The sequence below is a fragment of the Rattus rattus genome, chromosome 2, assembly GCF_011064425.1.
Source record: "Rattus rattus isolate New Zealand chromosome 2, Rrattus_CSIRO_v1, whole genome shotgun sequence".
Classification (NCBI taxonomy): Eukaryota; Metazoa; Chordata; class Mammalia; order Rodentia; family Muridae; genus Rattus; species Rattus rattus.
The window spans coordinates 125,839,531-125,866,168 of record NC_046155.1 but is presented as its reverse complement, the minus strand read 5'-3'; positions in this window follow the sequence as shown (position 1 = coordinate 125,866,168).

Genomic DNA, 26,638 nt, shown 5'->3' with positions numbered 1-26,638 from the left:
TACCATATTCATTTTATGTTTTCATTTCTTTTCAAGCTTTTAATTATTTTGTCTCTTTGTTTGACTTTCTGCATGCAGAGATCAATGTGTACCGTCTTCCTCGATCCCTTTCCACCTCATGCTTTCTTGAGACAGGGTCTCTCATTGATCCTAGAGCCTCCTGATTTGGCTGCACTGGATGGCCATAAGCTACAGGGATCCCCTTTCTCTTCCTCCCATTGCTGAGATGTGCCATTGGGACCAACTTTCATGTGGGTTCTAGGGGAATCAAACTCATGTCCTCATGCAGCTGTCTTCCCAGCCCCATTCATTATCACCTTTGCTTTACCTGTGTGAACCAAGCCTCTAGACACAATACTGGATGTGTATCTGCCCCAGATTGTATTTCTGTCATATAAATGCCAGCATTTCATAGTATATTTATCTCCAAACGCTTATATGAATTAATGAAGGTGTCTTTTTAACATTACTTACAGGTGAGGTTTTACAAACCAAGGAACTTGATATTTGAGTATGTGGAGAGGTTAAATACCTTCTGGAGTAGGTTTTTTTTTTTTTTTTTCTGAAGCAAGATGTCTTCCCTATGTTGTTGGAATTACAAGCATGCATTGCCATGGTGATGCTTATTTACTGTGGAGTACGTCATTATTCTCCAGTTGGTGGCTCTACACCAGTCTAGACATTTTCTTCATGGAAAACTCACCAGAAGTCTTCCTACAGGGGGTCTGGAATTCTGGAATTCCCTTATTCCTAAAGAATGAGGATTCATCAGCTGCAGTGGGTTATACCATTCCATGAAATCTGGATCCACCATCCAATCCTCACAGACTATTCAAGTTCAAGGGAAACCAATATAAGAGTCTCCTAGAGGACTAGTGGACAATAATTTACAACATTCTATTTTTATTTTTCTATCTTATTGGACATTTTATTTATCTACACTTCAAATATTATCCCCCTTCCCAGTTTCACCTCCAAAAATCCTAATCCCATCCCCCTACCCCCTGCCTCCATGAGGGGGCTCCTCCACCAACCCACTCCCTCCCACCTCCCTGCCCTAGCAGTCCCCTCCCTACATGGGGGCATCAAGCCAGGGACTTCTCCTCCCGTTGATGCCCAACAAGGCCATTCTCTGCTACATTTACAGCCAAAGCCATGGGTCACTCCGTATGTACTCTTTGGTTGGTGGTTGAGTCCCTGGGAGCTCTGGGGTGTTTGGTTGGTTGATATTGTTGTTCTTCCTATGAGGTTGCAACCCCCCCTCAGCTACCTCAGTCCTTTCTCTAACTCCTCCATTGGGGACCCTATTCTCAGTAACATTCTTAAAATATAAATTTCTTTTTCACCACAATTACAAACACACTTCTAAATTTCCTATTTAATGAGAGCTTTGGGAGTATTAGAGAGAATGACCATAGGGAGATCTGTGAGGATAGTGGAGAAAGGAAATTCTCTTTGTCCAGACCTGGACCCACCTGTTGACCATTACCTTCTTTTGCATGACCTCTGCTCCTCAGTGGATTGCTAGGGACTTAGTGAGAATGTGTCTCCTGGTGAGCTAAGGGAGGCATGGGGATCCTTCCTGAATCATTTGGATGCTGCTGCGGATGTCCCATGTATTAGAAGAGCCTTTTTCTCATCAGGAGAAGCCATGAACCTACTTGGTTAATAACAATAATGTGGATGGTGCCAGAGAGTAACAGCTCACAGAGTGCTGCAAAAGACGAGGCCCACATAGACACTTACTTACCTGTGGCCTTAGATGATTTAAGCCAAGTCTGAAGACTTCAGTCTAAAGACTGTTTGATCAAAGGGAAATCTGGCCTCTGAGTGTATGTAGGGAGGGACTTTCCTGCAGGGGTGACTTTTTGAGCACCCCTCAGCTTATGTTGTGTTCCTCATCGTTTTCTCTGGGTTTGTAGTAAAGAGTCTGCCTACAAAGGAAGGAATTTCAGTAAAATATGGGGGTACGGCTGAAATAGCTTGGAGGCCCTGCTGGCCTAGAAAAAGGACCTCCAAGTCCCCCAGCGAGCCCCTGCAGATGCTTGCTTTAGATTAGATTCCAATGGCACTTAGTGAGATACCTCAGAAGACATCTGCTCTCAGGGTGGATGTAAGGTTGCTTTCAGCCTCTTGAGAAAAGAACAGAAACCGCCTCTTTCGATGGCACTCTGCTCTAAATGTCTATATTGTTTTACAGTCTTCCCCAGGCCCTGAGAAATAGACAAGATGCTGTTGAGTCTCTGGCTAACCACTAAAGCAGGAACACGTCACAGGGAAACCCCATCTCCCAGAATGTTTGTCTCTTGGAGCCAGCACTATTTCCTCAGTGCTTCGATTATTGTTTAGAGATGCCGGAAGTAAAGAGGGTTATTTAAACTCAGAGATGAGCATAGAAAATAAAAATTTGGATTCACCACTCACTTTCTTCTGTCTCCTCGTCCACTCCACTCCTGACCCATGTCTCATGGAGGTGACCTTCATCGCTTGCTCTGTCAGATGAAGAGACAGCCAGAGCCACACCTGTGAGGTGAGCCTACATTCTCCGTTCTTCTAAATTATAGGCTGCATTTCCTAGCCAGAGAATATCCTCTTAGCAGGCCCTTCTGTGAAGGACACTCCTGGTGAAATGTTATATGCATATATTTTCCCACCAGATAAAGAGAACATTCCCAGAAGGCTGTGTCCAGTGCTTGCTAGCTGGATGAACCTGTCTTCCCAGGGGATACGTTGGACCACTGAAGCAATTTGAGTTTGAAACAAACCACTACAAGTATTAAGGCCCTCACGCAGGATACTGCTTAGTGTTCCTTCCAAATAGCAGGCCTTTCCACCAAGATCACAAGCTCCAGACAGAGAGGTGACAGTCAGATCTTTGTCATTTGAGTCAATCTAGGCCACTGTGTTCTGAGAGGGGCTTTGGGGTATCAGTGACTCCGTCTGTTCTTTAGAAAGGTGACAGAGTCCCAGGGGACCTCATTGCACTTAAACTCCATCTTTAGAGCAGACACGGGAGCATCCCCCATTATGATTTCATGCACAGCTATCACTGTGACCAGTGTGAAATGAGAATTGGTGACAGGGGCTTATTTTAAATGTCCTTGCCAGTCAGCACAGAGCACGGACCGTAGGAGACTTGGAGCTGTTCTTTTCTTGTAAATAAAATGTAGCTAATAAATATGTAAATCACACTATCTTTATTCATAACCTGGTGGGGATCAGACATGAAAATAACAGCCAAAAACTACTATTTTATCTATAATATTATGTTGAGTTAATATCGCAAAACCTCAAACACTGAGGAAACAGCATGGAAAAAACCCATTATTTTCCTAGTCAACTTCTTGTTGAGCAATATTTAACAGGCCTGTCAATTCTCTCTGTGCACAGGCTCAGAACCTGAAACTGTACAGGTATGCATATGCATATATACATATATATATTTCTCCCTTTCCTCACCCATCTTGCACTTTCAGCTGAGCATGCATTGCCTCATTCTTTAAAGGCAAAAAAGCTCATGTTGCCTCCCTCTGATGATCACGCTGCTGCTGTTCCTTCAGCCATGGCCCCATCCTTCTTACTATTATTAGACATTCAGAAGTGTCAGCAAAAAGAAAAAAAAATCCCTCCTGCTTTTATTTTTTACTTGGACTGTGGAACCCTCCAAGGTGGAAGAAGTCCTCTGGGACAAAGCTTTCACCTGGGTCTCATCCATTCTCAATCCCCACTATTGGTGTCTTTCCCACTCCATCCTTATGCAAACCCTGGGGACCCCATCACATTGCTAGTGGGGTTGAGAAATGACCTTCCTGTTTTCTTAGAAGGTGTATTTTGCTCTGGGTCATCCAATTATTCTCACCCACAAGAGTAATTACTGCGAGATCACGTACTTTTGGAGTTGAATGGCATCAGAGGTTACCTATATGAGTTGACACTGGGATCTCCTGAGGAAAGAACTTCAGGAAGATGGAGATGAATTCTTGCTCCCTTTGTCATTTCATCAACTTTGTGACCCAACCTCAGCCAGTTCCCTTTCTTCTGAGCCTGTATTCCCAATCCACAAAATTGAGCTGATGATACAGTAATAGATGAGGGGAGCTCATGAGGTGAATGTTAGCAAGGTAAGGGGCATGGAGGAAGTGGGCAAGCATGGCACAGAAGGAACTGAGAGTTCTACATCTTGATCTGAAAGCTACTAAGAGAAGACTGACTGTCAGCTAGGAAGCTAGGAGGAGGGTGTCAAAGCACACTTCCACAGTGACACACTTCCTCTAACAAGGCCACACCTACTCCAGCAACGACACTCCCTATTAGTGCCACTCCCTGGGCCAAGCACATTCAAACCAACACAGGCTCTTATGTTTATTGCACAAAGTGTGTGTTGTAATTCCCCTGGCAAGGCCTACAGGGACTCTGTGACTTAATTCCTGACTTAGATGATGAGCTTACTGGCTAATCTTGATTGTCGATTTGATTGGATTTAAATTTACCATGGAAACATGCTTTGGAGTGCATCTGTGAGTCTGCTTCTAGAAAAAGTTAACTAAGGAGAGAAGCCCCCACAAATGTGGGCAGCCCCTTTGGCCATGATCCAGGACTGAGTAAATAAAAGAATGAGAGCTGAGCACCAACATTTATGTCTCTTTAGTTCCTGATTGCACATGCGTTGTGATCAGCCTCCTCATGCTGCCCCACCATGCCTTACATGATGGACTGTATCTCTACAAACCATGCACCAAAGTGAACCCTTTTTTCCTTAAGTTTCTTTATGGGTTTTGTTTCCATAACAACAAGAAAGGTACTAATACAATGAACAATGAGATGTCTGCTACCCAGTTCCCCCATAGATGTAATGACCAATATAGCCAAGCACATCAGTTTGCAGTCAACTCCATAGACTCCTGTTTAGCTGATCATAAAGTTCCACAGGGACAAGAGAGGTAACATGATTGTCCAAGTGTGTAAATCTAAGATCACGTCCTCATGTGTGAAGTCAGTGCCCAAGACAGGCTCCATAGAGTACCAGAATGGACACAAAGCAGTGACATTTCTTTACCCCTGCACCTCCAATGCTTAGAGAAAGAAAAAACACCAGGAAATTTGGCCAATCTGGTGTGGAATTACTATCCAGAAGCTACAGTAGAGTTCCAGAAAGGCAATGGAGACTAGAACGTAAGTCATTTAAAGTCTTTATGAGAACTTTCTAGAAACCAGAGAGTTCATGGTCCCAAGCTCCAAACTCTAGAGTCAGTTCCCAGAAAAGTTTTGTTATACTAGATATGAATGCTTCTTGAACCCAGGCCATCCTGGAACATTTCCTGTTTCCTTTGACTCACCAGATGGAAGACCAGGGGATTTTCTCCTACCCCTCAGAACTTGGCATAGGAGAGCTTTATTGTTGCTCAAGAAGAAAGTTCCAGTACACTATGCTGTGCCAATAAGTGACACACATTTTGCTTCTATGTTTTTTTTCCTTCCTTGCACAGTCAGTTCTCACTTTTAGTCATGGCTATACTTTAAAAAGTCTCCAGGAACACTGAATTAGTGAATACTCAACCATTGCTTTCCATGTAAGTTCAGGTTTAGAATTGGAGCTCCTGATCACATATTTACTCATCAGGTGTTTCATAACCTTTATGTGCTCTACAGGTAAAGTGTGTGTGTGTGTGTGTGTGTGTGTGTGTGTGTGTGTGTGTGTGTGCGGCATGCGCGCATGCAGACACATGAATTACTTAACATAGAATTTATGTCACACACCACTGTATACCTCATGTCTGAATGAAGCTATATACTGTTTTCACAGGGCACATTCCAGCTGTCTTGCACTTAGCAACACTGGACAACATAGTATTTATTCTGTGCTCAGGGTGCTAATCCAAATAGCAAAGCCAGCAAACAAAACCACAAAATCAACAACGACAAATCATGTTTGTGAACAGATCACAAAAAGGCAATTGTTTACATTGTGAGAGCTTGTCAACACAGCAGTTCATTGCTTCATTTAACTTTTAGCTGGGTTTGTGAACATTGAGTTGCGTGTCCTTTATTACTCTCTGCATGTCCAGAGCAACCAAGACAATGCCATGAGTATTAATGTTGGGCTTACAACCAAATTTTAGTGTATATATGAATCTACAAACTCAGAAACTGTGAAGAATGGGCTCTGCTATTAGTGATTGGTTAGTGGTGCTATGAGGTTTTGGGAGGGGAGGAATCTATGATCCAATGTTCTTAGCAATCAATCCATCAACCCTGCATTAACTTTACCCAACACTAGAGTTTGTGATACTGCTGGTAGTGGCTAGTGGTTATCTGAATATCACCTAGGGCAAGAGTTGGCCTTTTTTTTTCCCTGAAATTTTCTGACAGTAAGTGGTGAAGACTTGCCAGCCATATACAACCAAAGACAATTGCATGTGAAAAGATATGACTGAGTTCCAAAAGAACATCATGTCCAAAAGTCAGAGGGGCCCTGAGTTATCCAGAAGATTGCAGTTTTCTGACCTCTAATATAGGTTTCCATTTGTGTGCAGAGAGCGTGGTCTTCTGGCTGCATTTTAGATGTGTCTTCTTTCACAAAAGTCTACAGGATGCCAAGCAGAACAGTCTTTTAAGAAATGTTGGTAGGTAAAGTATTAAGGCATTCTGTAATACTGTACTCAAAACTATCCTTATTTTCTGCACTGCATCCTGGAAGCCCAGTTGTTGCATTTTGAGAGGGTAGACAAATAAGCAGAAGTTATCACCATCACCATCATTACCTTCATTTCACCACAAATGCCGTCATTACCAGTACCACCACCAGTGCCATTACCACTAGCAACACCATCACTGTCACCATCCATTATCATCACCATGATCCTCAACAAGTCACTTAATTAAACACTGTATGTTGACTCTGTGCCCACGCAGCAATTACCATAGTAGGGTCTATTTTTGTCTTATATTATCAGAGAAAAAAATGGAGGCAGAGATTTTAAGCACTTGAGCTAGTTACAATTAGAGACTGCGCATCTCGTGTTTACAACTGATGATTTTCAAAAACAAATTTTCATGCTACATGCAGAAGTCACACATGCAGACCACCCATTTCCATTTTCAAAAGCCTATCCCATGGTTAAAGCTAACCCTTGGGTATGTTGCTCCTTTTGTCTAGATGCCATTTTACTGATGCCTGCCTATTCACCCTTGAAAACATGTGGGGAACATACCATGTCTCCTTTGTGAATTATTTCCCAATCTTCTTGTTCTCACCCTCTCCACATACAAAAATAGTGACTCCCTCCTCAGAAGCAATTCTGAATCTCCTACATATTATTAACATAGGACAGTGAATTGCAAATATTTGTGGATGCATTCATTGGCCCTACTCCTGTTTGTATCTTTCCAATGTAGTATAGGCTTTAGCATGAAGTACATGCATAATACATGCTTACTGGACATAAATACATTACTGGCCTATTTAGAATAACACTCAACAATCGTCTCTGGAATAAGCTATTAAATATAAAGGAAAAAAGAATGTCATTTTAGGTTGGACTTGCGTCCCTCTATAGAGTTATTTGAAAGGGGCAATTGCTTTGTTCTACCAGGGAGACTACATCATTCCCTGGAATGTCAATCTAAAAACCATCTAGGACGTCATCCATGAAATTACCTCAAGTGCCCTATAATAAAACTGACATTCTCATTTCTCTGTGTCTACATTCATCATTTTATTGTCCCCTCCAGGGGGCAGATGTTGTAGGTGGCAACAAAATGTGGCAACAAAATGGCTGGGGAGACCTGGTTCCAGTACCAACCTTGCTCCATGAGGCTCTAGAACTGGGGACAGAATCTTACACATTTTTGACTCATAATGGTCTATACAACACAAGACTAAAAATTCCTTCTTTACATAAGGGCTGTCCCAGATTACAAATGAGACATTACATGTCAAAATGTTGGGTATATGCAGAGCATTTTGAGAATAGTGTTTCTATAATCAGGTGTATTAGTATTTTATTCATTATGAATCTTCTTAATATCTGAATTTGTTCCATTTTCACAGACTCCTTGGCCTGATGGCACAATATGATATGTGTGTTTTTGCTCCCTGCCCTGGTGTTCATCATGACAGACAGTACTAATCAATGACAATACTATCTGGTCTTATGAACTTTCTAAGTACAATGCCTAATCAAGGGCATATTTCTCAAATTATTGGTCCTGGACAGCCAACTTTATCTCTTTTGTAATTGCCAGACTCTTGCCCATGGGAGCATATTCCTATGGTACATGACTATTGCATAACCCATGTTGCACAAGAACCGGGATGCCAATTTGAAAACATTGAACACAGTCCAGAACCTGCTGGTGGATCGCATTTGTGGATATTATGGTTGCATTACATTGCATGAAGGGTTTCTAAATGGTTATTTTCAGCTTCTGATCTTGGGAGAGGGTTTGCAAATTGTTCTTCCACCAAGCAGATTTCTGTTGGTAGGGGTTATCCTATGAAATTAGCCCCCTCTGATATTCCTGACCCCAGTTCTTCCTCTGGAAAATGAGATGAAAACCACAAGCCATGAAATCTCGTAGGTGAATTAAAGGAGACAATGCACAAGAGAGCCCTTTGTAAACCCTGTGGTGCTATGCAAACTTAGTATTATGACTTTGATCCTGATACACATTTCTTAGTCCTCTGAGATTAGATAATAACACATGTAAAAGCTTTGTTCAGCAAACACACGCGGCTTTCTCATTATTACAGTCTTCTCTTTGTGTTTGTTTTTCTACATCAAGTTTATTCATAATTTTTTGTTTGTTCTGGTTTGCCAACACTTAAAAACCTATTATAAGAGGATGTTAAATGTCACTTTCCTTCAGCAGGGCCACAAAAGAGGAGAATATAATAGGTGTCAAATACTCCACGTTTTGGCAGGGCGTGGTGGAAAACTGGAAAACTTGTTCCATTTCAGGCCTGAGGAGGGATGGTCTTGGGGGAAGAAGGTTCAGTTCACCAAATTACTAGGATGGGGTTTCCACTCTCTGTTTCCTAATGGGTAGAAGGAATTCTTTGTAACTTGAAGTCAAGGGAAAGACACAGAGAGAGTCACCCATGGAGGCTAACCTGAACACACAGAAGACTCAGTGAAAGGGACCAAAGATGTCCCGGAGAAGCAATGTGGTCCTGAAAGTTGCATGAGGGTTCAGGATCCCAGAGACTGAGGACAGTGGTCCACTGGTGTTGGGAAAGCTGTTCCCAGAATTCTCTATGGGGTTTGGGGGAGAGATCAGCAAGACCTCTTCCCAGATTCCATGAAAGAAAAAAAGTACTCCTAGGCATACACCCAAAAGATGCCCCAACATATAACAAAGACACATGCTCCACCATGCTCATAGCAGCCTTATTTATAATAACCAGGAGCTGGAAAGAACCCAGATGCCCTTCACTAGAGGAATGGATACAGAAAATGTGGTACATTTACACAATGGAGTACTACTCAGCTGTCAAAAACAATGACTACATGAAAGTCTTAGGCAAATGGATGGAACTAGAAAATATTGTCCTGAGTGAGGTAACCCAGTCACAAAAGAACACACATGGTATGCACTCACAGATAAGTGGATATTAATCGAAAAGCTTTGAATGTCTAAGAAAAATTCACAGATCATACGAAGCCCAAGAAGAAGGAAGACCAAAATGTGAATGCTTCATTCCTTCTTAGAAGGGATAACAAAATACTCACAGGAGGAAATACAGGAACAAAGAGTGGAGCAGGGACTGAAGAAAAGGTCATCCAGAGACTGCCACACCTGGGGATCCATCCCATATGCAGTCGCCAAACCCAGTCACTATTGCTGATGCCAAGAGGTGTTTGCTGACAGGAGCCAGATATGTGTGTCTCCTAAGAGGCTCTGCCAGAACCCTACTGATACAGATGAAGATGCTGGCAGCTACCCATTGGACTGAACAGGGGACCCCAATGGAGTAGTTAGAGAAAAGACTGAAGGAGCTGAAGGGGTTTGTAATCCCATAGGAAGAACAACAACATCAACCAAGCAGACCCCACCAGAGCTCCCAGAGACTAAATTGCCAACCAATGAGTACACATGGAGGGACCCATGGCTCCAGTTGCATATGTAGCAGAAGATGGCATTGTCCAGCATCAATAGGAGGAAAAGCCCTTGGTCCTGTAAAGGCTCGTTTCCCCAATGTAGGGGAATGCCAGGGTGTGGAGGTAGGAGTGGGTGAGTGGGAGTGGGAACATCCTCATAGAAGGAGGGTAGGGTAGGAGGAGGGGGTATGGGAGAGTGGGGGAAGGGGATAACATTTGAAATGTAAATACATAAGATATCCAGTAAAATAAAATAAGAGAACAAAGCAAAACATGTGCCACCCACCCTCCATCCATAGGAAGCAGTGTCAGGTCACAGCACTACCCGCAGGAAAGCCTAGTTCCTTTAGCATCTGGGATGGCCTGTGATGTTCAGAAAACGGGAATGGATGGCAGATGGCAAGCACTCAACATGAGGCAAATTTGAGTTGAGAGAGGAACTCCCAATGTTCTGATAATCCTGTTCTACCCTGCTGGAGAGTGTTTTAAGATGGACTTAACATGAGGGTTCTGATTCAAGGGATTCTTTGTTGGTTATTTCAAAGCCATTAAGAAAGTAACAATGTTTACCAGCTGTAGGAGTTCTCTGGAAGAATTTTGGGGATCAATTATGTATACAATCATTTCATCTGCAAATAGCAATACCTTGACTTCTTCCTTTCCAATTTGTATCCCCTTGATCTCATTTGGTTGTCTTATTGGCTCTGGTAGAACTTCAAATACTATGCTGAAGAGACACAGAGAGAGAGGGAGAGAGGGAGAGAGGGAGAGAGAAACAACTTGGCCCTGATTTTAAAGGAATTGCTTTAAGTTTCTCTCCATTCAATTTCATATTAGCTATGAGCTTGCTCTGTATTCCTTTATTGTGTTTAGGGAGGCTTCTTACATCTTTGATCTCTTTAAGACTTTTAACATGACTGTGTGTTGGATTTTGTCAAAGCATGTTTCAGCTTCTAGTGAGATGATGATGTTTTTCTTTCAACTAATTTTTATGATGGATTCTGTTGATGGGTTTTCATATATTGAAATACCCATGTATCCCTGGGATGAAGCCTAATTGATCATGGTGAATGCCACTTTAAATGTTTTGTTTCTATTTGGAAGTATTGTATTAAGTATTTTTGTATCAATGTTCATAAGGAAATTGATCTGAAATTCTCCTTTTTGGTTGAGTTTTTGTGTGGTTTCACTGTGGCTTCATAGAATGAGTTCAGCAATGTTACTTCTGTTTCTCTTTTGTAGAACAGTTTGAGGAGTATTGGTATTAGTTCTTCTGAGGAGAAGGGGTGCTCTCTCTCTCTCTCTCTCTCTCTCTCTCTCTCTCTCTCTCTGTCTCTCTCTCTCTCCCTTCCTCCCACCCCTCTCTCTATGTGTGTATGTTTGTAGGGAGGACCAGGAGAAGATAGCATCAGTTGTGATCAAGATGTAATGTGAATAAATAAAGAAATTAATGAAGAAGGAATAAAAACAATGGTCCTGCCTGAGTTTTCATTCTAGATAGGACGTGAAGCTGGATTTGAGGAGACAAAGGAAGAAAAATTAAACCATATTCAAAGGACAGGTTTTTGCCTGTTGTACTTGGTTTTCTTTCCTGGGCTTCTTGGCAAATAATTGCATTAAGAAGGTTAATGGGTTTTGGAAAACATTATGATTATGAAGACAGCACTGCGGCTGCCATAGCATCCTTCCTGGGCTCTTCCTTTATCTGCTGTGTCAGCATCATGCTCCCCTGACTCAGCCACAGCCTGAAGGTGCTGGTGCAGCTTCCTAACTCCTATTCCATATACTAAAATATGTATTTTATCTATCAATTTTGTATGTGCAAGGGGGCATGTGTGCCATAGTGAAGCGAGCTTCCATTTATGAGAGTCAGTTTTCTCGTTACCACAAAATGAGTCCTGTGGATGAAACTCAAATTCTCACACTTGCCAGTGGGTACCTCAGTTGAGCCATTTTGCCTGCCCTACATATACTTGGGCCTGAGACTAGAATTGGTTTGATTTGGTTTCTTTTAACAGGCACCTGTGCTGTCCTGCCTGGTCCCTCCTATGGGTAGCTGTCATGTTTACAGTGATATTGTATTAGTGTTGACAATGCAATTAGCTCGATTTAGAGGTCTACTACTTTATAGAAGGAAGGTAGGATGCTGTTGGAGAGACAGGCATGGAAAACGTGGTTTTTTTTTAATTCCAGAAAGGAATATTCATTGTAGTACATATAATACATGTAATTACATGTAATACATGCTTAATCTCTGGCAATCTTGGAGTGCTGTGTCATGAAAATCGGAACAGACAAAATGCCCCTTCTGTAGACTGAAGGCTGTGTGAGAGAAGCAGCTCCTGGGTTCTGATATTCCCTGTGAGCAGAGCCGACTGCATGTTGAAGAAGGTGAAATGACGTTTTTACTCATAATAAGGATGGAGAAACATTCTAGTTATTCAGAAAGTATCCTAAAAATATACAAAGTGAGACTATTACTTTAAATAAAACTGACAAATTGACTTGCCAATGCCAAGATTCAAGTGTAAAAAATCAGAATTTTCAAAAATTCATATTTGCCACCATGACCTTGGCAGGCCTTTTAATGTTAACAAATGTAACTTTTTGATGTTGTGTGAAAAGGCACTTATAAATCACTGTAAGTCCGTGGATTGGTGTATGTATAAAAAAGTAAAAATGTTCATGGATTAAATATATATGCAAAGGATGAAACTGAATTGATAAATTTTAATATAACCATGTATAGAAAACTACACTGACAGTAGTTTGTAGCCTTTGCTTGAACTACTCTTTAAAAACATCCTTACTTTCTGGGCTTGGCTATCCTGGTACAGAAAAATATTCCTAATTCATAAAAAATGGGGGAGTATTAAAATACCCTCCAGTTTTCATCTACCAAAATGAGCGGAGTTAAAGGCTGCAGTAATACTTTCAAAGAACACACACCGGGTTCTTCTTTTAACTATTTGTTCTAGTCCGAATGTCTGAAAATTGTTCATGAAGAGTATGGTATTTATCTAACTTTTTTTTATTTAATGAATTAGTAAGTGAGCTAAAAGTTTCTGTCTTAACTCTTTGGTAGTAAATTCTTTAGGTATATCTCAGATGAACAATTTCTTTTTGAGTCTTAAATAAATTTTAATGAGGAAAAGTTTCCAGAAAGTGAAATTCTTAGACTTGGAAAAGTCTAGTGCATCCTGTGTATCTCATGGAGATGTCAGTAAAGAAATATTTCTATGTTATAGCTAAATGTTCATTGTGGACTTTGAGCTGTGCCCTACATACAGGAGGGAATGCAAAGAAAAATTGGGCAATGCCGATGACTCTGTTTTAAGGGACTCCCAGTTCGGTAGGGCAGATGAACAGCTAAGTAGTTCAAAGAAATTAATGCAGTTTTAATGCAAATTTGTTCACGATCCTATGACTATGCTGAGAGTAAGGACTGCGAGCATGAATCTGAGAGGCTTCTTCTCATATTCAAAGATGAAGTCTTCTGGCATAACCAGTCATCAAGGACTAATGGTTAAAGCTGACAATTAGTTAGTGGAGAACACTGCTCCAGAGGAGGTAATGACCAAATGGTATCTCCATGGAGAACCGACCTCAGTATAGAAAGGAGAAAAGGAAATGAGAGGACCTGGTATCGACAGTCTAATAGGCCTAATGAGAAGGATATTTTCATTCTTGATGCCACTTACTGAAAGTTATTACCTTTGAAGATGGGAAATCAGTCATTCTACAATCAACAGATGTTCCTAGATTATTTCAAAGATCTCAACCCAGGTATTCTTCGTGCTTTACTGCACTGGACAAATACCAGGACTCCTTCACGGCCTTTCAGTGCTTTGACTGCTTGGACAGACAATGTAATTTATTACTGACCCTAAACTCCTTAGTAGACAAACAAGTTCTACAAAGAAATGTTCTCAAGTCCCTATATAATTAGCCTCTTGGAACTGGATAGTTTAAAGCAAGGTCCAGTCTTCTTCCTGATCAGCATCACAGTGTCTTTTCTGTCTCCCTAATTACCATGAAGCCCTTTCCTCCTTAGTTGAGTACAGAGCAGTTCTTGAACAGAATATATAATTGTTTTCAGATCTAAAAGAAGACGGGCCATGCTGAAGTATTGACAAGTGGGATTGAGGTGGTCCTCATTTTTGCTGGTGAAGTGTCTCCTTCCTGAAATGCAGTTCTTTTCAAAGTAATTTTTCCCATTCTCACAAAATCACATCATAGAATAAGAAGATGATGAATCGAGGTAGGTGTGGGGAAAGTGATAGGGTCTTATTTCAGGAGGTTGTGTAGTTTTAGGATGGGGTATTTTATTTTCTTGTCTATGAAGCAACATGGATGTATTGAAGGATTTAATACTAGGTCAAGCTAGTATTTTAAAAATGATAAGTCACTTAAAAAATGATAGATGTCCAGAGGAAGGAAAAAGAGGAAAGAGCAGTCAGAGCTGCTTAAGTCCTTCACATGAGAAATAAGGCTTTACTCAATGTCTTAGTTAGGGTTTACTACTGTGAACAGACATCATGACCAAAGCAACTCTTACAAGGGAAACATTTAACTGGGACTGTCTTCCAGGTTCAGAGGTTCAATCAATTATCATCAAGGTGGGAGCATGGTAGCATCTAGGCAGGCATGGTGCAGGCAGAGCTGAGAGTTCTACATCTTCACCTGAAGGCTGCTAACAGAATACTAACTTCCAGGCAGCTAGGATGAGGGTCTTAAGCCTATGACCACAGTGATACACCTACTCCGAGAAGGCCTCACCTCCTAACAGTGCCACTCCCTGGGCCAAGCATGTACAAACCATTACACACAATGAAGCAAATTAGGGATGTTTTGCATGGAAAAACACCAGGACATGATATTACAGGAGGCTTATATTATGGCATAGAAGACTGTGATGTTCTCTCTCATACATACCAGGAAGAGGTCAGGCATGGAGCAGGAGTCCTGTGTTCTGAGAGAACATACCAACTTGAGCTGCCAGGGAGTGACCATGCTAGACATGCTAATGAGCAACTGTAAACACTTCTGGAGTTTGGAGGAACATGCTGGAATGTGAAGTAGATGCTTGGGGGTTCTCAGAATGTGGACTGTAATGAAACAGTGGCCTGGAGAAACTTGACTAGCTTGAACATACAGGGTAGGAAGGGGAAAGGTTTGTGCATACAGTAAATCCTGGATAAGTGAACAGAACTTTGAGGCAATCCGCAGGAAGAGTGCGAGCTGGCTCAATACGGTGTATGGAAAGAGCATGCAGAAAAGTATGGAAGCTTGTAAACCTAAGAAAATGAAGAAAGGAGAAATATGTAAGTGTTAAAGGAGTGTTTTTGCATAGAAAAATCTTCCTTCTTCATTCTGCAGCAGGTCCAGGACAGTGTCCAGATGGACCCTTGTTGAGAAACTCCCATGACACAGCAGCTTATGGGCTTAGGAACAAAATCTGTTTGGATCTATTTTATAGCAGAAAGAAAGAGAACTAAAATGTGTTCCCCTTTCCACCGAAAGGCAACTCAGCTTTGTCACATTCTTTTAGGATTTTTTTGCCCAGCTGTAGTGACTGGGCCAGTGAAATGTCTCAGTGTGTGAAGGCACTTACTGCCAAAGCTGAGTTCAATCCCTGTGGGATCACATCATGCAGGGGAATTTCTCTCAGTACATTCAGAAAGGATGGTGAGGCCTATGACAAAATGCAAAGTCCTTGGGGCCTAGCTATAAGGATGATCTTGCTACTCTCTACTTTTGCTGGTGGTGGTGATGTGTGTGTGTGTGTGTGTGTGTGTGTGTGTGTGTGTGTGTGTGTGTGTATGCCTGTGCATGTGCATGTGCATGTGCATGTGCTTGTGCTCGTGTGTTTATGTTGCACCGCTGAGGATGAAGCCAGTGCTTCATGCAGGCTAGGGAAGCATTTTACCACTGAGTTTTACTCAAGCTCCTAGAGTTTTATATTAAATGCCTTAAAAGACAAGAGGAGAGGGCTCGGGTGATAGGTCAATCAGTAAAGTTTGTCAGTCACACAAAACTCTGAATCAATTAAAGAAGCAGAAGCTGTACTGAGTGTACACATGGTCCAAATCCTCCTCTTCCCCCATGTCATTTCATTCTTAAAAGCAGAAAGTTTCCCTGGGGGGACGGAGGGAAGGGAAACATATCCTATGTGTTGCCACTTTTAAGCCCAAGAGAATGAGGAGGCACCCAAGTTCCCAAGGAAACTTCGGATGTCCAGGTTAAGTGAGAAGCGTAGGTGTGGTAAAATCGAGAATCAAATCAGTAATTTTTGTAATGAACATCAGAAATGGTTTTCAGAAGTGTATGCACTCTAATGCTAAGAAATACTATAGTTTGAACATTCCTAATCTCCAAACCATGTTCTGAAATGCTCTAAACTCTTAAGCTTTGAGTAAAAACATGACATTGCAAGTGCAAAATCCCAAAATGTGAAACAACATTTCCTGCACAGAATTATTCTAACATGGTATAAAGTCAACTCCAGGCTATGCACACAAAATACACATATAACTTGAGTAGATTTCCTGTCTAGAAGATAGTATGCATCTCATACTACCACACACACACACACACACACACACACACACACACACACACACACACACACAAATACATACAGATTTTCCTCATGGTCAGTCAAATGCATGCTCTAGAAATCTACTACTAATCTTAAGTGTGCCTGTGAAAAGTTCAGAAGAGAGAGAAGGAAGACTGGAGGCAAGGAGTACACACAGAACCAATGAAAGGATGAAAGGGTAATATATTACTCAGGACTTGGGCGATAACATTCTTGATATGGACTCTGGCCAGGGTAGAAAGACACTGGGAAGATGGCTGCTAAGAAGCCTTAATAAGATTCTGAAAATCTCACCCAATTGGCATGCAGAACACATATCTAGGCTAAATCCTACAGAAGAAAGTACCTGGTGCTACTGAACAGAGCTGGGCAGCTATCCATAGCTGGTGCAATAAGACCCAGTCCAGGAGCAGACATTCTGTGCTGCTATGAACCATCCCTCTTGGCTTTGATGTGGGATGAAGATTAGGGAGCAGACAGAAAGAAAAAGGTGAATGTTGGAGTATCTTTTTTTCCCCATTAGAAACTAATAGTTTTGTTCTTGATTTCACCTGGAGGTCAGAGGACAAATTTGGTGCTTATCACCCTCTCCTTCCTGCTCTGATTTTGGCATATATAGTAAAAATTAGCAGAAAGATTTAACTTGGTCAGGCTTTGTTCTTAACACACACACACACACACACACACACACACACACACACACACACACACACACAGCCAACTAAGTACACATGCTTGTAATCCTAACACTCAGAGAAGAAGGCAGGAGAGTCAGGGGTCTGAGTCTAACCTGGGCTAAACAGCAAGATCCTGTCTCAAACCAACAAGCCAAAATGAGTGAATGAGTAGATGGACGAATTAATGGTTCCATAAAGTCAATTATTTATTCCAAAAGTCAATCAAAATAAATTTTGAAAGAAGCCAGTGAATAAATATTGGCATGCTTCCCTCAGTGTGCTGCTAAGCTGCTTGGATCTTTCTGAAGCCTGCTCTGTAAGCGGCAAAAGGTGGTCTCTGTGGCTCTTTTGTCCTCTCTTTCACACAGCCCTGTGGTACAGGGGGAGTAACTCATAACACCCACCTTACTTCATCCCGGTTTTCTGATTTCTTTGTGACCAAGATCCCATTCCCCAAAGCAACCCTAGTATTTCTGGTCTTCTTGGCCTTCTCACTGGCAGGGGTGGAGCCTGGAGGGCAGCTTCCAATGGTTTCCCAAGAAACTTCTGTGCTTTATTAACTTCACAGATGGAATATTTTTGGTTAATATTTTTTAAACTAAAAAGAAACTCCTTTGGGTGGTTAAGTAAGGAAGCTGTCTAGATGGTTTGTGTAAATGCTTGAATGACTTCACACCCAATTATTTGTACTTAATCTTTAAATTGAAATGTTCTCTGTTTGGGTGGGGGTGTGGATGGAATGACGTCTTAAGATAGATCCTCCCCTCCCACTTCTCTTAGAGACGTAGAGCCCAGTGCACTGAGCCTGTGTGGGAGGTACATGTGAATGATGTTCACCTCTTCTCTCTTAGCTACTGCTTCTCCATTTCCGAATGCCACATTCCGTTTGCTGTGCTGCTCTAATCAAATCGATTTTCATTGCATGAATTCTGCCTAGAGGGAAAAAAAGGAGAGAAAAAACTCCATTAAATCTTGCCTTACCTTCTCCTGAAGAAACAATTAATAATGATACTGACAGCAAACGCAATGACAGTTGTCAAAAAAGGACAGGAGAGCCAAGAATTCAACTATCACTGAGAAACTCGTAACCATCACAGGTGTTTATGTACTTTTTAGCCATTTAATCTGTATTTCTGTGTTCCATACAACATGTCAATGACATCACTGCCTACATTATGAAAAAAATACACCTTATTTTTTTTCCCCATTTGGCTTTTTGTCTGAGATATCTGAGAACAAAGAAACCAACTTTGCTGAGTTTGTCGAGGTCAAGGTCACACAGCTTGCCATGAGTGTGGCAAATGCCACCTGCGTCTGAGGTCACAAAGAGTTTGAGATGTGAAGGTCTGAGAGGCTTTGCAAGCAAAATGCAGAAGGGTACAGAATCATAAGTCACAACACAAGAGCCTTGAATTGGGACGATGTAGGAGAGGGCAGGGTGCCAGACCAGAATGCAGCAGTGGAAATCCCACCACAGCAACCCAGATTAATGAAATCCGTTGAGTCCAGTGTCCAGAGAGACTGGCTGCTGCTGCTGCTGCTGCTGCTGCTGCTCCTGCTCCTGCTCCTGCTGCTGCTGCTGCTGCTGCTGCTGCTGCTGCTGCTGCTCCTGCTCCTGCTCCTGCTGCTGCTGTTTTACAGAGTCTGTGAATCACTATTTCAAGAAAGTAAATGCACAACTGTTGTTCTTTTCATTTTGGATCCCCAACATGGTGTTATCAGTGCTTTGTTCGGGTTCTTTGCCATGGAAACCAAATATTCATACTCATCTTCCCTAAATCTGAGCTGGGACAAATTACTTAACAACACAGTGGTACTCTGTATCCTGAATTCCCCTACGGCCTGAGGTAATATTTTCCGGTGCATTTTACTCTCTGCTATTTCATGAAAAAAAGATTTCTTACAATTTTAAGGTCTATGATTTTATAGATGAATGTCTGAAAACATACTTCATTTTTACCAACTACAAAAGAAAATGAGGCGCAAGAGGAAACTCTCTTCATTCTTTTGCTATGTCCTGTTTATAATTGACATTTAGTAGTTTATTTGCTATGACAATTGCCATTCGCTTTTGAGGTCATTGAAATGACCTCCTGACCCTCCTGGATAATCTGATCCCTGAGGCATTAGCTGTTGGTGATACATGTAGAGCTTTCTGGAAGACTAGTTAGTAATCACTGAGTTAGGACAATAAGATGTTAGCCTAATTATAAGTCTCCACTGCCAGGGCTATGATCTTAATCTTCCAGCACTGTACTCGGGCAGTCAGTGGCTGGATGTCAATGCATGGTCTGAAGGAAATCTCATCCATGAAGCCTTTATCTTCAGTAATCTGTGAAGGACTAAACCTCAGTCTGATAGCTATGTAAGTAGTTCCCTATGCTTGAGTTCATCTTGGTCAAGGTCATGTGTTTTAAAACTCTTCTTAGTCAATGTTCTGATACCTTTCAAAAAGATATCTTTCAAAAGTTCTAACAAAACTTTTACTTTTTCTTCCAAGAGAAAATATTAAATAGCCCATTTTTAAAAGAAGATAATTCACAACTTTCCCTCAATAATTGTTTCTTCTGTCTTTCACCTATGATTTATTATATTTGTTAAATTCATCTCTAGCTGATTCCCATTTCCTCTTCCTCCTCTTCCTTTTCCTCCTCCTCCTCCTCCTCCTCCTTCTTTCCTTGCTTGTTTTGGTTATTGTTGTTTGTTTGTTGAGATAGAACCTTGCTTTGTTGCCCACTTATCTAGGCTGGTCTTGAATTTGTGAGGATAAGCAATCTTCAAATTGTCTGAAAAGTAAGAGTATAATACCACTTGGGATTTAATTCTCTTTCTTGAACACTCATGAGAAGGAGAAACACATTCACCTCGGGGTATCTTTAATCTGCTGCACAGCTACTTAGCACCATATCTGACTTAGTGGTTTTTTCAATACAAGGCAAAACTTTGGACTGTCAGATGGTCATTACCTCACTGGTTTCCACCAACCCATATGCTGAGATTGTCCTTAGATGACATTGGAAACTCTCAGCACAGATTTCTCATTTTTGAGCTAGCCTACCGCTTTGATGTTCCCACCAATGTGATTGGTCAATGACTTTAAAAAATTCTTCTGACCATGGAAAATTCTTGCAACATCTATGGAGCAACATGTCATTTTCAGTCAACATGAATCTTTCCTTATTCCTGAGACCAATTCACATGAACAAGTCATCAAAAGCCAAAGCTCCATTAAAACAAGATGTTTTAATTGTTTTTGGAAATTCTAAGGTTGAGGCCAGGAAGACGTTCTGGTGTTGTCACACAAATACAGGCACTTGAAGATGGATCACTCGTACCCATATTAAAGCTGGACACAGTAGCAATGCACCTGAAACCCAGTTACTGGAATAGATCTTTGAGGCTTGCTGGCCACCAAGTCTAGTTGAAAATATCAGCTTCAGCTTCTTTGAGAGACCTTGTCTCGGGAAACACAGCAAAGAACAACGGATGACGCCATCTGATGTCAACCACATACATGTGTATACATGTCTTTGAGCACACATTTGCATATATACAGAGTATAATACGTACACATAGTAATCCTGATGGCTTGTCGATAACTTTCTGTACTTGAGAAATGAAGATAGCAGAAGACACAAGCTATCCCTCAGTTCCCCACAGTATCATTACATGAAGTTAGTGGACTTCCCAGAAAGGAAGCCTCTGAAAATTTGCATATATTTATATTAATTCAAAATATTCTGTGGCTTTCTCATATTCTCAAGGAATTCGCACATAAACCTCCAATTAATGTATCATGGTTATAAAGAGATTTTCTTGTACAGTCAGCGGATGCCACCTTATTGACTACCTATGATCTCTCCATTAAAATCAGACAAAAGTTGTTGATTCATTTCAAAGTAAAGATTATTATTCAACATAAGTTGTTTTGTTTTACACTTTGGAATTGTGTATCCATATATAATTTTAGTGTTGAAATAGAAATATAGTTATATATCTACAGGTATAAATGTAGTTAGTTATATATGGCATAAAATATACCAGTTCAAGATATTAAAAGTATATATGTGTGTATATACATAATAAACAAATACAATGTACACTTCACAATGTACACTTGGAGACACACACACATCTTCATACATACATTCACAGGTTGAATATCCTTAATGCAAAATGCTTGGGACCAGAAATATATATATTTCTAGAACTTTGACTTACATCTAGAATGCTTGGTTTATATATCCTTATATGCATATTGGGACATGTCAGATCTGAAACTCACTTATGTTTCACATGTACCTTACATATACAGCCTATCATAATTATACATTCAATAATTCTGTACACAAAAATTATGTGTATTAAAGAGTATTTGCACTGAAGGTGAAGTGTGGCATTTTTCATTTTCGGATACTTGGGTGAGGGATGCTTGATTTGTATCTAAGGTAGAGTTACCCAGTGTGTCACCGCTTGAGTCCTCTGTGGTTGCCCTGTGCTCTGTCACTGTGACGCAGTCTGCAGGGCTGGAGCCTCTCGTCTTACCCAGCTTCTCAGGCGCCTTCCTCGCTGTGTTCAGGGTTTCCTGTTGAAAACAACACAACTGCTGTTTGGGCATTTGTTTGAGTGTCTGTTTTTGTATATCATACTCATACATTTTTGTTATGGTTTTTTTAAAAAGGAAAACAATGTATGTATGAGTCCCTTGAACAGGTGGCTCGGTGTGAAAAAAACCACTTCTGTTCAATGTTTCCATGGGTTTGGACCATACTTTAAGGAGGAAGAACAGAGGCAGTTTGAGTTAAGGAACAACTGAATGTTTAGTTTGTCCTCTTCGGTTTTGTCTTGTGCTTTTAATGGCTTGTTGAAATAATGGCCTCTCCTCTGGGCTGTTGTCTGCTGTGTCCTGGGTGTCAGGATCCCTGTGAAGTTGCTCATGTAAGAACAGCTCTATTCCTTATGAATCAACTATGTCAAATTTGGGAAGTGTTTGATGGCTAGAGTGAATGGAATCTGTATTTGAGGCTCAACTGATAGTATGACTTAGTCCTTCTGAATGTCAGTCACTTTATGTGTTGTAGTGGAGATAAAGTTAAAGAACATTATGACTGTCAGTAAAACAACACCATTGTAATAATAGGTGACGGTGGTTACTTCTGCCAATGTTTAATAAATAGGCTTTTATATGCTTATTTAATTAATGGATACCATTCAGTGTCAACTGTATGGTAGAGATTGGCAATTGATGATAGCTTAAAGCAAACCACTTCCTGGATCTTGCTTCTTGGTGATGAAACTTCATCCTCTTTGTTCGCTGACTTTGTTTGTGGCCTGTATTGATTCTCCAGCCCAGAGAGTCTCAGTGGAGCTGGGTTTGAGAACTACATTAAAAATATTAACCAAAAGAGGCCGATTTTTCAGGCAAATATGTAATGAAGCTTCCAATGGTCCCAAATGATGTTTCCCAGTGGCTATTCATCATGACCAGTGCATAATTTTGCAGGGAGTGAAAAATGGAGATTTCAGAAAAAGATATGACTTCTGGTTTTATGGATGCGCAGGGAACATTCAACAACTGGACCTATCATGAGGTAGGAGGTCATTGAGTCTATTTAGTGAGGGGGGAAATGTTCCACATACAGTCTCTTCATAGTAATCTTTATAAACAGGATCCATAGTTTGCCACCAAGATATTCTTTTCTTCATGATTAGGCATATAGGCAAAATTTTAGTCTGTGACTGAACGTTCCCAAGTAGCCAGAAAGGCGCTGTCAAATGCTCTGGCTCAGAAGCAATGCTATACAGTGATCCATTGGCTGTGGTTGCTGAATTTAGTTTAAAACTATTTACTTGGTAATACTATCAGATTTTTTAAAAAGCCCTGCACAATCAGTATAGAGAATTTACCCACTTTCCCATTGTTAGCATCATTGAAAATCAGTCTACTTGTAAGAGTGAAGAATCTCACACTACTACAGTCCTATTACCTATCTAAACTACGTATGTTTGTCAGGTTTAATGGCTTTCTGTTTTGCACTCTAAGACATTACAGTACATGTGAGTTGAGTTATTTCTATTATTGAGTCTGATCCAGCATCTCAGTCTGCTTTCCCTTGTTTCTCATGATTGTGACACTTTCAGAGGGTATTGGTCAGATCGTTTAGATGTTTTCCAACTTTGGTTTGTTTGAACTTTTCTCGTGAGTAGACAGAGATTTGGGGATTTAGAATTCAATAAAACACTATGAATGTCATATTCTTCCCTCATTGTATCATTTTGGGAAACACTATCAACATGATCCATTGGCCTCAGTCCCATGGTTAAGGTCATTACCTGTTGGACTTCTCACTGATCAGTTAACTTCCTTGTAAGCTTTTTGGGAATGTTGGAAACAAAGCCTAAACTAGACTCAGAGAGATGGGAATTACTTTCTACCTCTTTGAAGAGAGAAAACCTGTATGTATTATTGGGGATTCTACTAGAGAGACAAATTTCATCTCTTCTATGTGTAGTCGTTAGTTCAGTTAATTATATCATTGAGGCCTGTGAAAAAAAGTAGACAATAACAACCTCTGTGTCATGGGATTATGGTATGAATAATCCATGTGATGAATCAAAAACAGGCTCTTGGGTTTACACACTTTCTTTCTTTTGCTTATAGAAGAAGCTGTGGCAGATATACCAAGAAGAGAAAAAAGAAATTCTATATATTTTATCTTGAATGGAGTGCTGTAAGAATTACCACAGGGAAAAAAGGTGAATCCATATTCCAGAATATGTATTAATTGCTATGAAAAAAGGCATTAAGACGTAAGAAGCCCAATGTATCTGTCGGATGCTGATACATCCCTTTGATGGATGGGTCCCCAAGGGATGACTTCATGTAAGGGCATCACGGGGATTTCCAGTAGATGAACTTTCAGCAGACGAGGTCAAGTAAGAGGAAGTCTTGAACTTTGAGCCCATTTTTTGTTGTTTCTTTTTCTATTAACTACCATCAAGGCAATTTGTTTCTAATCCTTTCACAAATACTAGTATACAAGGAAAAGGGACTGGCCAACATTTTCAAGACAGATAATCTTCTCTGTCCATCAGGATTCCTAGCCAAATGAATAGCTGGCAACTAAAGTCATGGCACCATGTCAATGGTCTCATCTTAAACCTCATGGACCATACAATGTTTCTCCTGGTGGGTTCCCCAGTATTTTCTGAACACCTCTCTCTGCCTATATATACTTGGGGTGTTATTGGTTTATCTCAGTTCTAAGAGCTGCATGGGCATCTATTTCCTGGGGCAGAGTGCTAGAAGAGAGTAGACAGTAGGTCAGGAGGGAAAAACAGAATAACCAATAAAGATGGTCACCCTGACCACCTTATTGAAAGATTCTCTCTTACCCCTCATGCAGACTCTCCACCATGCCACCTTTTGCCATAATGGCAACTCATAATCAACAGAATTTATCTTGCTTATTCATTTATTTGTCCCCTGTTTGACTTCCTTACTAGAATGTAAATTCTATGAGGGAGAATAACCTTTCTGTTTCATCATTTCTGTACCCTGGTGCATGAAACAATGCCTTTCCCCTAATAGGTCCTCAGTGATTATTAGTTGAATCCATGATTCATAGGAAGATTTCTTCCAGTCCTGTAAGCCATCTTTCATTGTGTCAATAAGTATTCAGTGGCTATAAGCCATTCTGATGATGATAAATTTTGTTTCTAGTCATCCCACAGTCTTGCAGAGCTCAGTGGTTCTGAGGAACATTATTTTCTGTCAGTCTAGGGACCCACTTTTAACAAGCCAGCCAGCTATAGTGGCGAATAGCTGTGCCCTCCCTTTGGAGTCAGGCAGATACATCTCAGTAGCTATGACCCCGAATAAGGCCACGAGGCATTTTTCAGCTGTTTGGCATATACTCGCATAAAATTCCAAGAAGGGCACATGGATGCCATCTTTTACCCCATTGAGAATGGGTCTTTGTAGCCAGAGAAAGAACTGGTCCCCGTCCAATACAGCACTGGGTGATTTCCTCAGCTAAACGTCAGGAACAGGGCTGTATTGTTCTACTCCAGCATGTGCCAGGGTTATCTTAACTCCTCAGTTCCCATATCCACTTGACCCCTATCAGTGTCAAAGGGAAAGCAGCCAATCTTCATATTCTGGGCAATCCAAGGTCAAATCTGTGACTGATTTCCTTAGCCCTCCCCTCTGTGCTGTTTAGCAAATGAAACAATTGTATTCAAGACTGTGCTGCTCCAGGATCACTAGCAAGGCCCTGTTTTGAAGGGGCAGGATTAAATTTGTATTTTAGCTATCCAAATAAGAACAAGAATCTGGGTATGGTGGCACCTGCATATGATCTCAGCACTCAGGAGACAAAGGCAGGAAATGGGAGTCTAGCCTCAGGTACATTATGAGTTTTAAGTCAACTGATGATACAGAGGAAGACCTTGTCTGTAAAAACAAACAAAATGAACTGAAACAAAAGAACAAACAGACAAAGGATTCATAATGACCAGAACACTTGCCTTTCTTCTCCTCCCCAATTGGTGCCTTGTTTTGGCTACGTGGTGAGAGCCAAGTGGCAGATACAGGGGCATTGTATCAGAGTGCAGTAGGGAAGGCATCACCTCTCTCTCTCTCTCTCTCTCTCTCTCTCTCTCTCTCTCTCTCTGTCTGTCTGTCTCTCTCTCTCTCTGTCTCTCTCTCTCTGTCTCTCTCTCTGTCTCTCTCTCTCTCTGTCTCTCTGTGTGTGTGTGTGTGTGTGTGAGTTAGTTAGTTAGTTAGTTAGTTAGTTAGTTAGTTTCTCTCCTTGCTGTTTTAAATATTTGATAAGAGGTCCCCCAAAGTATTAAGGGACATAGTCTATCACGTAGGGAAAGACATGGCAGCAGAAATGAGGCATCTGTACACATTGAAGCAGTCAAGTACCCCATCCCATAGAATTATGTTGCCCACATTTAGGGTGGGTATTCCCACTTTAATTAACATAATTCCTAGAGGAATTCCTAGATAATTCCTTACAGATATGCCTAGGGGCTTCTCTCTTTGGTGAGTCTAGGTCCTGTCAAGTTATAATCATTAAGCATTAACAAATTGACTATATGTGTATTTTCTCTCTAATCCATCTTCTCATGGGATTTCCACATCTCAGAGAGATAAGACCACCTGAGTCCTGTCTGGGACTGTATAAGTCCATTGTTATTCCAATCGGTCCTTCCTGGGGTATGTGGTGCAATGAAGCAAAGTATCTACTCTC